At 39.3% G+C, this 15,811-nt stretch overlaps 1 protein-coding gene and 2 pseudogenes across 1 annotated transcript in view; 2 read left to right on the top strand and 1 right to left on the bottom strand.

The window, feature by feature from the left end:
- Positions 1–15,811, bottom strand: part of SPIDR (scaffold protein involved in DNA repair) — a 481,060-nt gene that overhangs the window by 397,831 nt on the left and 67,418 nt on the right. The window lies entirely within an intron of this gene.
- On the top strand, positions 1,524–2,282 carry LOC109254730 (RING finger protein 121-like; annotated as a pseudogene).
- LOC109254762 (40S ribosomal protein S2-like) lies at positions 2,867–3,721 on the top strand (annotated as a pseudogene).

The following is a 15,811-nucleotide window of genomic DNA, read 5'->3' as shown; positions in this document are numbered from 1 at the left end:
GGAACTGACCAGTCTTGGCACATCCTGAGTAACTTATTAAAAATAAGTTAGGCTGGGGGCACCTGGTTGGCTCAGGCAGTTGAGCATCTGACTCTTGAGCATCTCAGCTCTGGTCTTGATTTCAGCATCATGAGTTCAAGCTTAGTGTTGGATTCTGTGCTGGGCATGAAGCGTATAAAAAATTAAAAAATAAATAAAATAAATTAGGCTGTTTGGACAATCATAAAAAAAATCAAGAGACAACAAAGGACTAGGATAAGGTTGAATGTCAAAGTTCATTTCCTACAAGAGACCATTCCTTCAAGACTGGGAGAGGTGACTGTTTCAGCTAATACACAGCAAAATGAAGAAACAGGAATGTGTTGTAAGTGAAAAATTAAGATAAAGCCTCAGAAAAGAATCCTTATGAAACAGAGGTAGGTAACTTACCTGATAAAGAATTCAAAGTAATAATCATAAAGATACTTACTGAACTTGGGAGAAGAATAAACACTTTTTTGAAGTCAGAATGTCAAAAAAAGCATTAGAAAATATAAGAAAGAACCAAACGAAAGTCATAGAACTGAAGAATGCAATAACTGAACCAAAAAAAATGCACCAGAGGGGTTCAGCAGCAGACTGAGTAAAGCAGAGGAATCAACTGAACTCAAGACAGGGCACTGGAGATCACCCAATCAGAGCAGCAAAAAGAGAATGAAAAAAAGTGAAGACAGCCTCAGGAAGTAATTGGAAAACAGACTAACATTCACATTATATCTGTTGCAGAAGGAGATGACAGAGAAAAGGGTAGAAAACTTATTTGAAGAAATAATGGCTGAAAATTTCCCTAGCCCAGAGAAGGAAAGAGACATCTTGGTCCAGAAAGCCCAGAAAGTTCCAAATAAGATGAACCCAAAGAGATCCACACCAAGACACTTTATAATTAAAATGTCAAAAGTTAAAGACAGGGAGAGAGATAATCTTAAAAGCAGCAAGAGAAAACTATAAGTACAAAAAAACTAAAACAAAAACAAAACACAACCCAGACTATAAGCAGATTTTTCAGCAGAAACTATTCAAGCCAGATATATTCAAAGTGCTGAAAGGAAATAAACTTCCAAGCAAAACACTCTACCAGCAAAATCATCATTCAGAATTGGAGAGATAAAGAGTTTCCCAGACAAAGAAAACCTAAAAGACTTAATCTAAACCAGCATTACAATAAATGTTAACAGGACTTTTTTAAGCTGAAAATAAAAAGTGCAAATTCAAAACAAGAAAATATATGAAATCAACCTTGGGGTTGTCTGTACCAGCAGTTCTCAGGTGGCTTGGAAGGCGACAAAAGCTGTGACAGCAGAGAACAAGATCCATATCATTAGGAACCTCCACCTATGCAGTTTCACTGTGAAATAGAAGGGGAACAACCCACATCTGAAAAAGGGTCACCATTTAGTAGGAGCAAAAGTGTTTGTTTCCACTGCACCAGGAGCAGCTGGGCCACCACCAAAGTAGCCATGAGGATGAGGATCATTTCAGTGTGCATGGCTTCATGGCCACAGTACTCGGTATACACACATGTGTGCTCAATCCTCCACTGCTCCTCTGGGGAGAGGTCTGACATATCAACCTCTTCCAGCTCCCGTTCCCCGGCAACACTCCTCCAACCTCAACCTCCAACACTGCCACCATCTTCATTGCTAGTACAGACAACTCCAAGGTTAGTTTGTAAGCGGTTCCTATTAATCTATAAAAGCAGCTATACCGCCATCATTGTTGGCTATGTGGCTTCATGTTTACCCTCTTTGATCTCAACTTATTATTCAAAATCAAATCAGAAGATGCCATGGACTTTGGCATTTCTCTCCTCTTCAGTGGCCACTACTATGGGGTACTTGAAGAAGACTCTGCAGAAACATGTTCAGATTACATGGCATCTACCGTAGGGTTCTATAGTGAGTTGGGCATGCCTATTAAACACCTCTCTGACAGTGTATGTGCCGTGTGTGGGCAGCAGATCTTTGTGGATGTCAGTGAAGAATGTGTCATCAAGAACATATATAAGCTGTCTTGCAATCACGTATTCCAGGAGTTCTGCATCCTTGGCTGGTGCATTATGGGAAATAAGCAGACATGTCCCACTGCAAAGAGAAGGTGAACCTCAAAAGGATGTTCAGCACCCACTGGGAGAGGCCTCACATCATGTATGGGCAACTGCTGGATTGGCTTCAATACTTGGTAGCCTGGTAGCCTGTCATCATTGGCCTGGTGTAGCCATCAACTACATCCTGGGCATGGAATAGTCATGAAGACAAGCATCCATCCACTATGGACCTCAGGGCACTCTCCTTCCTGCCCTCCAAGATGTCCTGGGTAGGAAAGATGCAAAGGCACTTGGGCCGCTCAGGACCCCTCCAGCTATGTCCAGGCTGGGGAGGGAGATGATGGAGAGCCAGCCAGTGGGGCTGTCAGCAGTGGGAGCTTTTTAAAAGAAAACTATTTTGATAAATTAAAAAAAAAGAAAGAAAGAAAAGATATGAAAGTATAACTCTCATTAGTAAAGGTAAACACATGGTAAAAATGGTGGATTTATCACTCATAAAGCTAACATAAAGGTTAAAAGGCAAAAGTAGTAAAAATAACTATAATGATTAGTTAAGGAATACACAAGATAAAAGTATGTAAAATGTGACATCAAAACCATAAAACATGGGGTAGAGGAAGTAAAAATGAGGAGTTTTCAAATGCATTTAAACTTAAGTTATCAACTTAAAATACAGTTACAAGTGGAGGTTAATATACTAAGCCTCATGGGAACCACCAAACAAAAATCTATAGTTGATTTCCAAAAAACTGTGAGAAAGGAGATTCTTCTCCAAGCAAACAAATGGCAGATGATGTCAGTGCTCTAAAAGGGGCTAGGGGCCCTGGAATGGGAGGTCGCAGTGGCTTCCATGGAAGTTTCAGCTGCAGCAACTGGACCAGGGACGAGGCCATGGAACTCACAGAGGACGAGGAGTGGTTGCTCATCACCAACCTGGGCCACCTGGTCACAAACATGAAGACTGAGTCCCTGGAGGAGATCTATCTCTTCTCCCTGCCCATCAAGGAATCTGAGATCATTATCTTCCTGGGGACATCCCTTAAGGTTGAATTTTGAAGATTCTGCCCATGCAAAAGCAGACTCCTGCCAGTAAGCAGACTAGGTTCTAGGCATTTGCTGCCATCAGAGATTATAATGGACACATTGAGCTGGATGTTAAGTGCTCTAAGGAGGTAGCTACTGCCATCTGTAGGGCCATCATCCCGGTCAAGTGATCCAACATCCTCATGCAGCAAGGCTACTGGGGGAACAAGACCCGCAATCCCGCACTATCCCATGCAAGGTGACTGGCCGCTGTGGCTTTGTGCTGGTGTACCTCAGCCCTGACCCCAGAGGCACTGGTATTGTCTCAGCCCACGCCCAAGAAGCTACTGATGATGGCTGGTATTGACAACTGCTACATCCTGGCCAGAGGCTACACTGCCACTCTGGGCAACTTCACCAAGGCCACTTTTGATGCCATTTCCAAGACCTACTGCTAGCTCACTCCTGACCTCTGGAAAGAGGCTGTGTTCACCAAGTCTCCCTATCAATAAGGAATTCACTGACCAGCTTGTAAAGACCCATACTAGAGTCTCCATGCAGAGGACCCAGGCTCCAGCTGTGGCAACCAAACAGTTTTGTGAGAAAAGAATCTAAGCATACCACTAACAAAATTACAAACCACAAAGGAAAAAACCAAGAGAAGAAAGGAACAGAAAAAGAGAAACTACAAAACAGCTAGAAAACAATGAACAAAATGGCAATAAGCACATACCCATCATAATTACTTTAAATACAAATGGGCTAAATTCTACAATCAAAAGACAAGAGTGGCTAAATGGGTTAAAAGCGGGGAGGGGGGCACCTCTATATACTGCCTACAAGAGACTCATTTCAGATAAGGACATACACAGACTGAAAGTAAAGGGATTAAAAAGATATTCCATGCAAATGGAAACAAAATGAAAGCTGGAGTAACTATCCTTAGATAAAATAGACTTTAAAGCAAAGATTATAATAAAAAAATAAACAAAAAGGCATTAGATAATGGGAGAGGGATCTATCCATAAAAAAGATGTCACGTTTGTAAATATTTGTGCACCCAAACTAGAAGCATCTAAATATATAAAGCAAGTATTAATAGACCTAAAGGGAGAAACAGACAGCAATTCATTAATAGTATGGAACTTTCATACCTGATTTTTATAACAGATCATCCAGACAGATCAATAAGGAAACACTGGACTTACACAACACATTTACCAGATTAATTGAACAGATATATACAGAATATTCTATCCAGGGCAGCAGAATACACATTCTTCTCAAGTGCATTTGGAACAACCTCCAGAAAAGATCATATTTTAGGCCACAAAACAAGTTCTACTAAATTTAAGAAGATTGAAATTATATCAATCATTTTTTTCCAACCACAATAGCATGAAACTAAAAATCAGTTACAAAAAGAAAACTGGAAAATTGACAAATATGTGGATATTACAACATTCTACTGAACAACGAATGGGTCAATGAAGAAATTAAAGGAGAAATAATAAGATACCTCGAGACAACTGAAAATGGAAATACAACGTACCAAAACTTATGGGATATAGCAAAAGTAGTTCAAAGAAAGTTCACAGAGATAAATACTAATCTCAAGAAAGATGAAAAATCTAAAATAAACAACCTAACATTACACTTTATGGAACCAGAAAAATAAGAACAAGTTAGGTGCAAAGTTAGTAGAAGAAAGGAAACAACAGAGTGGATAGAAGTTAAATAGATATGATCAATGAAACTAAGAGCTGGTTCTGTGAAAAGATAAATAAAATTGGCAAACCTTTAGCAAAACTCAGCAACAACAACAACAAAAAAAAAAAAAAAAAAAAAAAAAGGACTCAAACTCAGAAGTTACAACTAAATACAAACAAGCACAAACTACTACAAGGAACAATTATATGCCAACAAATTTTACAACCTAGAAGAAATGGATAAATTCCTAGAAAAACATTCAACCATCCAAGACTGAATCATGAAGAAATAAAAAATTTTAACAGACTGATTACTAGTAAAGAGATTGAATCAGTAATCAAAAATCTCCCAACAAACAAAAGTCCAAGACCAGATGCCTTCACTGGTAAATTCTACCAAATATTTCTCAAACTCTTTCAAAAAAATAGAAGTGATAGGTATACTTTCAAACTCATTTTACACAGTCAGTATTACCCTGATACAAACACTACACAAGAATACCACAAGACAGTTATAGGACAACATCCCTAATGAATGTAGATGCAAAAATTCTCAGTAAAATATTAGCAAACCAAATTCAACAATACATTAAAGTTCTCATTCACTACAATCAAGTGGGTATTGTTTCAGGGATGCAAGGTGGTTCAACATCTACTAATTAATCAACATGATATATCATATAAACAAAAGAAAACAAAAATCCTATGATCATCTCAAAAGATATAGAAATAACATGACAGAATTCAACATCCATTTATGATAAAAATAATAAAGTGGGTATATGTTATGTACCTGAACATAATGAAGGCTGTATGACAAGCCCTACTAACATCATACTCAATAGTGAAAAGCTGAGGGGCGCCTGGGTGGCTCAGTTGGTTAAGCGGCTGACTTCAGGTCAGGCCACGATCTCGCGGTCCGTGAGTTCGAGCCCCGCGTTGGGCTCTGTGCTGACAGATCAGAGCCTGGAGCCTGTTTCAGATTCTGTATCTCCTTCTCTCTGACCCTCCCCCTGTTCATGCTCTGTCTCTCCCTGTCTCAAAAAGAAATAAACATTAAAAAAAATTTTTTTTAAATAGTCATAAAATTAATTGCTGGGCTTGAAAAAAGCATAAAAGACAGCAGAGAATCTATTGCTACAGAGATCAAGGGACTAAAAAATAGTGATGAAGAATTAAAAAATGCTATAAATGAGATGCAAAATAAAATGGAGGCTGCCATAGCATGGATTGAAGAGGGAGAGGAGAGAATAGGTGAATTAGAGGATAAAATCATGGAAAAAGAGGAAGCTGAGAAAAAGAGAGACAAAAAAATCCAGGAGTATGAAGGGAGAATTAGAGAACTAAGTGATGCAATCAAACGGAACAATATCTGTATCATAGGAATTCTAGAAGAAGAGAGACCAGGGGCTGAAGGTATAATCAAAACAGTATAGTGTTGACTTAAAAACAGACACTTGGATGAAGAGACCACATCAGAGAGAGCCCAGAATTAGACCCAGGTATATGTGGTCAACTAATCAATTAACTTACAACAAAAATGTCAAGAATATAGAACAGGGAAAGGATAGACATTCCCTTCAATAAATGATTGTGGGGAAATGACCACCACATGCAAAAGAATGAAATTAGACCTACAATCTTACATCATACACAAAAATCAACTCAAAATGGATTAAAAACTTGAATGTGAGACCTGAAACTGTAAGACTCCTAGAAGAAAACAAACATGGTACACTATTCGATACTGGTCTTGGCCTTTGAGTTTTTGGATCTGACTGTAAGAGTAAAGGCAACAAAAGCAAAAATGAACAGGTACAACTGTATCATGCTAAAAATCATCTGCACAGCAAAGGAAACCATCCATAAAATGAAAAGGCAATACACTAAGTGGTAAATCCCGTATTTCATAAAGGTTAATATCCAAACATATAAAGAATTCATACAACTCAATAGTAGAAAAACAACCTGACTAAAAACTGAGCATTTTTCCAAAGAACATACTGATGGCCAAGAGACACATGAAAAGATGCTCATCATCACTCATTATCAGGGAAATACACATCAAAACCACAATGAGGTATCACCTCATACCTGTTAGAATGGCTATAAACAATACAAACGATAAGAAGTACAGTAAAATCTTGGTTTGCAAGCATACTTTGTTCCAGAAACATGCCTGTAATAAAGCACTTATATATCAAAGCAATTTCCCCATAAGAACTCAGATGATTCAATCTACAGCCCAAAAATATTCATATAAAAATGATTACAATACTGTAATACAAAATAAAAAAACAAAATACAAAATATAAAGGAAAATAAACAAATTAGCCTGCACTTACCTTTAAAAACTTTCGTGGGTGGTGTGAGGGAGACAAAAGAGGTGGATTATTGTGTAGGACAACTTTCACTAACAGAATCACTGCTATCTATTGGCTTGATGGAAACTTTTTCTTTTCATGTAACTTTAACAAGGAACCTATTCAATGATACTTCCTTTTGCCTCCTTTTGAAGATTTCGTGTAAATGTAACATAGCATTGTCATTAAACAGATTCATCATTCACACTTCTACGGCCTTATTTGGGTGGTGCTTTTCTACAAAATTTTGCACTGTTTCCCACATTTTATACATCTCCCTAATCTCATTTGAAGTGAGGGATTCGTCTGCCTTCTTCTCTTCCTCTTCTGTAGACTAGATGCAGACGTAGACTTCTTATAAAATCTTATAATTTTGGCTGCTCACATACATCATTTGTACTTCTCAATGATTTCCTTATTAACTTCCACCATAATCATCTCCTTCTTCCGCCTTTCTTTTCAACCTTTTTCTGCATGGGGGCCATTGTGTATGCTCACACGCATGTTGACTACAATGCAGTATTAATAAACTCTTGTCATATACTGTACTTAATGTAACTGGCAATAAGGCAGCAGAGGAAAGGGTCTACATCTGCAGGCAGCCTGACCTAGAATGAAGCAGAGCATTCCTAAGCTTACTCTTGTACACAAAAGTAAGGGGCTACCCATAAGTGCTTTGAAGTGACAAAAAACACACTAGTACCAGTTGTGGGTACCTTCCAACGTTCTGAAAAACCACTGATTTCTGCCAAACACTGCAGCCTGAGACTGAGCATCCAAGCATGGGAGACGATCACCCACAATCCCTCAGTGAGAAAGAGAGAAGAACCACTGGCTCAGTTGTGATCATGTAAAATTCGGTGTCATCTACTACTCATGTTTCAAGACTTGCTTGTTTATCAAGTTAAAATTTATTAGAAATGTTTGATCATCTTGCAAAACACTTGCAGGACAAGTTACTTGCAACCCAAGGTTTTACAGTATTGTCAAGAACGTGTAAAAAAAGGAAAGAAACCCTTGTGCACTGTTGGCGAGAATCCAAATTGGTACAGGCACTATGGAAAACAGTATGGAAGTTCCTCAAAAAATTAAAAACAGATCACCATATGGTCCAGAAATTCCACTCTTGGGTATTTATGTGAAGAAAACAAAAACCACTAATTGGAAAAAATATATGCCACCCCAACTTTCACTGCATCGTTATTTTCAGTAGACAAAATATGGATGCAATCTATCCATCAACAGATGAATGGATAAAGATGTGGTATGTATATACAATGGAATAGTGTTCACAAAAAAAGAAAATCCTGTTATTTGTGACAACATGGATGGACTGTGAGGCCATTATGTTAAGTGAAACAAAGAGAGAAAGACAAATACTAAGTCTTCTATGTGGAATTTTAAAAAACAAAAAACATCATCAAGCTCACAGATACAAAGAATAGGCTGGTGGTTGCCACAGGCAGCACTTTGGGTGGGAAAAAGCAGTAAAGGTTTAAGTTTTCAGGTATAAAATAATGAATTATGGGGATGTAATGTATAATGTGTTGACTACAGTTAGTAATGTTGTACTGTATATTTGAAAGTTGCTAAAAGTAAATCTTCAAAGTCCTTATCACAAGAAAAAAAGGTTTTTTTCTACATACATGGTGACAGATGTTAACTAGACATTGTTGTGATCACTTCACAATATACACAAATTTAGAATCATTATGTTGCACACCTAACAGTTATATAATGGAATATGTCAATTATAACTTAATAAAAATTTAGACATAAGCAGGGGCCAACATGGCAGACAAGTAGGGGGATCCATTCTTCCCACATCTCTCAAACAAAGAAGTGTAGAAGCCAAAGGACTTTGAACACCAGAGCCTGGTGGAAAAGAGGAAAAGAGACTGAATCTACTAGGAAGAAAACGGGAAAGCTAAAAAAAGATAGGTGGGTGATTGCGAACTGGGGGATATAAAAAAAAGGCCGCATGGGCATGGAGGGGAGGGACCCCCTTCTGCAGAGAGACAAAGGGAAGAGAAAGAGTGGCTAGGGAAGTGCAGGACCTTATCTAGACAGGAGAAAGACTGGGACTGAGACTGAGAGGGATCCGATCTCTAACTGCGGGGCTTTTTTCGGACTGGGGCTGGCTCCCTGTTCCTGCACCTGGGGAGGAGGGGAGCCAGGGGCCTGGGTGTGGTGGTAGGTCAGGGGCTCAGTGTGCAGTTGGGAAAAGTGGTTCCCTCCCTGGAGGGCTGCACAATAGTACAGAACCCGCCTGCGTCTGCCACCCAGGGTGCAGTGGCTGGGCCAAGGGTGCAGTCTTCAAGAGGAAAAGGCTGCCGTCTCCCTGAAGTGCTGTGGGAAAAGACAAAGCCTGCCTGCCTCCGCCACTCCAGGGGCTTGCGGCAGCAAGGGCAGTGGCTCTCAGTCTGCAGTAGGAGAAGGCGGTCCTCCCTGAAGTGCCTCAGCACAGACAAAGCCAGCCGGGGGGACCACATATGGCAGTACTGAGAGGTGCTTCCCCAGTGTCTGAGCACACGGAGCGGGACTTTGAATCCTAGCCAAGCACAGGGTCAGGGAGTTGGTGGAGAGAGAAGGACCACCCTGTCTGCACCCCCGGCACAGTGAGGACGACTCACCGGGTCTGGCTCCAATGAGAAGAGACTGGGGAATCACCATTCTCCACCCCCCAACCCACCACCACCACTACCACCACCACCACCACCACCACCAAGGATGGGACTCAGGGATCACTCCCAGGACCATAGTGGAGGTGGGTCCAGATTACGCCAAACCACGCCCCTTCGCACTGGGTAACTGCATATCCACCTGAGCAGCACAGACCCTGCAGACAGCTACTCCCGACAAACTCTGCAGCATGGCCTGGATTGACTCTAGATCAATTCTTGATATGTAGATATATTCTCCCCACCCCACCCCACCCCCCCATTCTCCTCCTTATCTCTTCCCTCCCCTAGGCTGGTTACTCTGGTTACTGTCTGTCTAAAGAGACATATTTAATCCACTGTCTTACACATGTTCTACACCTCCTTCTTTACACTCCTTTCTCTCTCTCTGGAACAATCAAGCCATATGGTTTCTCTGTCTGGGTAGCTTTCTCTTCGTTTTGTTTTCCCCGCCTCCTTCCTTATTTTCCTTTCTCTCTCCCTGGATTAAGCATTTTAGTCTCTCTGCCTAATCAATGTTTATCCTCCCGCCCAGCTCCTGTCATTTCTCTCTTTATATGTGCTCTTCCATCAGCACCGCCTCCACCCTCTTCTTTACTTGCAGTCAGTGGTTTTGGGTTTTTGCTTTTCATCTTTAGTTTTTTGTTTTTGTTTATTTGTTTGTGTTATTTGTGTGTTTGTGTGTTTTGATCTCGTGTTTGTCTATCTGTTTTCCTTTACAGGACTACTCCAAGGAACAAATCAAAGCACACCTGCTGTAGGGTCCAAAATATCACTATGTAGGGCAATAAAATAACCAAAGTGACAACAACAGAGAGCAAGTAACAATCTCCGAAAAAACACCTCCTGAGGGGCCAGGCCCTGGACAGTGCATGACCCTCCTTTAATATAGCAGTGCTCACAGGTGCAGAGCACACAACAAGCTTTTAAAACACATAAGGGACAGAAAACTACCCAAAATGATGAAACGGAAGAATTCTTCTCAAAAGAAATTCCAGGAAGTAGTGACAGCTAATGAATTGATCAAAACCGATTCAAGAAATATAACTAAACAAGAATTTAGAATAATAGTCATAAAATTAATCGCTGGGCTTGAAAAAAGCATAGAGGAAAGCACAGAATCTACTGCTACAGAGATCAAGGGACTAACAAATAGTCATGATGAATTGAAAAAGGCTATAAATGTGCAAAACAAAAGGTGGCTACAGCACGGATTGAAGAGGCAGAGGGGAGAACAGGTGAATTAGAAGATAAAATCATGGAAAAAGAGGAAGCTGAGAAAAAGAGAGATAAAAAAAAATCCAGGAGTACGAGGGGAGAAAATTAGAGAATTAAGTGATGCAATCAAACGGAACACTATCCATATCATAGGAATTCCAGAAGAGCAAGGGGCTGAAGGTGTACTTGAACAAATCATAGCTGAGAACTTCCCTGATCTGGGGAAGGAAACAGGCATTGAAATCCAAGAGGCACAGATAACTCCCTTCAGACATAACTTGAATCAATCTTCTGCACGGCATATCATAGTGAAACTGGCAAAATACAAGGATAAAGAGAGAATTCTGAAAGCAGCTAGGGATAAACGGGCCCTAACATACAAAGGTAGACATGTAAGGGTAGTAGCAGACCTATCTACTGAAACTTGGCACGCCAGAAAGGAATGGCAGGAAATTTTCAATGTGATGAACAGAAAAAATATGCAGCCAAGAATCCTTTACCCATCAAGTCTGTCATTCAGAATAGAAGGAGAGATAAAGGTTTTTCCAAACAAACAAAAACTGAAGGAATTCATCACCACAAAACCAGTCCTGCAAGAGATCCTAAGGGGGACTCTGTGAGTGAAATGTTGCAAGGACCACAAAGTACCACAGACATCACTACAAGCATGAAACCTATAGATATCACAGTGACTCTAAATCCATATCTTTCAGTAATAACACTGAATGTAAACGGACTAAATGCTCCAACCAAAAGACGCAGGGTATCAGAATGGATAAAAAAACAAGACCCATCTATTTGCTGTCTACAAGAGACTCATTTTATTTATTTATTTATTTTTTTATTTATTTTTGGGACAGAGAGAGACAGAGCATGAACGGGGGAGGGGCAGAGAGAGAGGGAGACACAGAATCGGAAACAGGCTCCAGGCTCCGAGCCATCAGCCCAGAGCCTGACGCGGGGCTCGAACTCACGGACCGCGAGATCGTGACCTGGCTGAAGTCGGACGCTTAAACGACTGCGCCACCCAGGCGCCCCAAGAGACTCATTTTAGACCTGAGGACACCTTCAGATTGAAAGTGAGGGGATGGAGAACTATCTATCATGCTACTGGATGTCAAAAGAAAGTTGGAGTAGCCATACTTCTATCAGACAAACTAGACTTTAAATTAAAGGCTGTAACAAGAGATGAAGAAGGGCATTATATAATAATTACAGGGTCTATCCATCAGGAAGAGCTAACAATTATAAATGTCTATGCGCCGAATACCAGAGCCCCCAAATATATAAAACAATTACTCACAAACATAAGCAACCTTATTGATCAGAATGTGGTAATTGCAGGGGACTTTAACACTCCACTTACAGAAATGGATAGATCATCTGGACACACAGTCAATAAAGAAACAAGGGCCCTGAATGATACATTGGATCAGATGGACTTGACAGATATATTTAAAACTCTGCAAACCAAAGTAACAGAATATACTTTCTTCTCGAGTGCACATGGAACACTCTCCAAGACAGATCACATACTGGGTCACAAAACAGCCCTTCATAAGTATACAAGAATTGAAATCATACCATGCATACTTTTAGACCACAATGCTATGAAGCTTGAAATCGACCACAGAAAAAAGTCTGGAAAACCTCCAAAAGCATGGAGGTTAAAGAACACCCTACTAAAGAATGAGTGGGTCAACCAGGCAATTAGAGAAGAAATTTAAAAATGTAAGGAAACAAGTGAAAATGAAAATACAACAATCCAAATGCTTTGGGATGCAGCAAAGGCAGTCCTGAGAGGAAAATACATTGCAATCCAGGCCTATCTCAAGAAACAAGAAAAATCCCAAATACAAAATCTAACAGCACACCTAAAGGAACTACAAGCAGAACAGCAAAGACACCCCAAAGCCAGCAGAAGAGAAATAATAAAGATCAGAGAAAAATAAACAATGTAGAATCTAAAAAAACAGAAGAGCAGATCAATGAAACCAAGACTTGTTTTTTTGGAAAAATAAACAAAATTGATAAGCCTCTAGCCAGGCTTCTCAAAAAGAAAAGGGAGATGACCCAAATAGATAAAATCATGAATGAAAATGGAATTATTACAACCAATCCCTCATAAACACAAACAATTATCAGGGAATACTACGAAAAATTATATGCCAACAAACTGGACAACCTGGAAGAAATGGACAAATTCCTAAGCACCCACACACTTCCAAAACTCAAACAGGAAGAAATAGAAAACTTGAACAGACCCAGAACCAGTGAAGGAACTGAATCAGTCATCAAAAATCTCCCGACAAATAAGAGTCCAGGACCAGATGGCTTCCCTGGGGAATTCTACCAGACATTAAAGCAGAGATAATACCTATCCTTCTCAAGCTGTTCCAAAAAATAGAAAGGGAAGGAAAACTCCCAGACTCATTCTATGAAGCCAGCATTACTTTGATTCCCAAACCAGACAGAGACCCAGCAAAAAAAGAGAACTACAGGCCAATATCCCTGATGAATATGGATGCAAAAATTCTCAACAAGATACTAGCAAATTGAATTCAACAGCGTATAAAAAGAATTATTCACCATGATCAAGTGGGATTCATTCCTGGGCTGCAGGGCTGGTTCAACATTAGCAAATCAATCAACGTGATACGTCACATTAATTAAAGAAAAGCACCCTATGATCTTGTCAATCAATGCAGAAAAAGCATTTGACAAAATTCAGCATCCTTTCTTAATAAAAACTCTCGAGAAAGTCTGGATAGAAGGAACATACTTAAACATCATAAAAGCCATTTATGAAAAGCCTACAGCTAATATCATCCTCAATGGGGAAAAACTGAGAGCTTTCCCCCTGCATTCAGGAACACGACAGGGATGTCCACTCTCACCGCTGTTGTTTAACACAGTGTTGGAAAGTTCTAGCATTAGCAATCAGACAACAAAAGGAAATCAAAGGGATCAAAATTGGCAAAGATGAAGTCAAGCTTTTACTTTTTGCAGATGACATGATATTATACACGGAAAACCCGACAGACTCCACCAAAAGTCTGCTAGAACTGATATGTGAATTCAGCAAAGTCGCAGGATACAAAATCAATGTACAGAAATCAGTTGCATTCTTATACACTAACAATGAAGCAACAGAAGACAAATTAAGAAATTGATCCCATTCACAACTGCACCAAGAATCATAAAATACCTAGGAATAAACCTAACCAAAGATGTAAAAGATCTGTATGCTGAAAACTATAGAAAGCTTATGAAGGAAATTGAGGAAGATACAACGAAACGGAAAAACATACCGTGCTCATGGATTGGAAGAATATAGTTAAAATGTCAATACTACCCAAAGCAATCTACACATTCAATGCAATCCCAATCAAAATTGCACCAGCATTCTGCTCAATGTCACTCCTCATCAGGGAAATACAAATCAAACCACACTGAGATATCACCTCACGCCAGTGAGAATGGCTAAAATGAACAAATCAGGCGACTATAGATGCTGGCGAGGATGTGGAGAAATGGGAACCCTCTTGCACTGTTGGTAGGAATGCAAACTGGTGCAGCCACTCTGGAAAACAATGTGGAGGGTCCTCAAAAAATTAAAAATAGATCTACCCTATGACCCAGCAGTAGTACTGCTAGGAATTTACCCAAGGGATACAGGAGTGCTGATGCATGGGGGCACTTGTACCCCAATGTTTATAGCGGCACTTTCAACCATAGTCAAATTATGGAAAGAGCCTAAATGTCCATCAACCGATGAATGGATAAAGAAGATGTGGCTTATATATACAATGGAATGCTACTTGGCAATGAGAAAGAATGAAATCTGGCCATTTGTAGCAATGTGGATGGAACTGGAGAGTGTTACGCTAAGTGAAGTAAGTCAGGCAGAGAAAGACAGATACCATATGTTTTCACTCATATAAAAAAAAAAGTTACAGAGAGGGAAGGAGGCAAACCATAAGAGAGTCTTAAATATGGAGAACAAACTGAGGGTTGATGGGGGGTGGAAGAGAGGGGAGAGTGAATGGTGGGCATTGAGCAGGGCAGCTGTTGGGATGAGCACTAGGTGTTGTATGGAAACCAATTTGACAACAAATTATATTTTAAAAAGTTACATAAGCATATACAACTATGCTATAAAAGATAAAAAATAAAAAATAAATAAAAATTTAAAGCTATATCAAGTGGTGTTCCTAGAACTTGAAATAAGAGAAAAATCATTATTACAAACATGGACCTGATCTTTTACAATTAATGTAAGCTTAGAGTGCCTTAAAGTAATATAATGAAGAGAGTCACACACATTTTAAAAATGCTCTAGGGAAAAAAATGATTTTGATTGCGTTAAATCTGTAGATTAACTAGGGAAAATTATATTGTTTTAATTCCAAATATCTGGATTTTCCATGCATATCATATTGTTAATGATTTCTATTTTAAATTTTATCAGGGTTAGAAATTACATTCTCTAGAACTTCAATCTTTTGAAATTTATTGAAAAGATTTATAGATCTTGATTTATAGATAGATAATAGATTTATCTATTTTTATATAGATTTATGATTTATCTTGGTATGCATATCATGTGCACTTGAATGGAATGTGCAATCTGTTGTATTCCAGTTACATGTGATGTTCTGAAAATGTCATTAGGTCAAAGTGGTTGATACTATTTTTTAGATCTTCTATGTTCAAAGTGATAGCTTTTTTCTA

This window comes from Panthera pardus, unplaced genomic scaffold, assembly GCF_024362965.1.
Source record: "Panthera pardus isolate Hobbes unplaced genomic scaffold, ASM2436296v1 HiC_scaffold_7, whole genome shotgun sequence".
Classification (NCBI taxonomy): Eukaryota; Metazoa; Chordata; class Mammalia; order Carnivora; family Felidae; genus Panthera; species Panthera pardus.
Note: the sequence above shows the minus strand (reverse complement) of the source record. Positions and strands in the feature narration are given on the sequence as shown.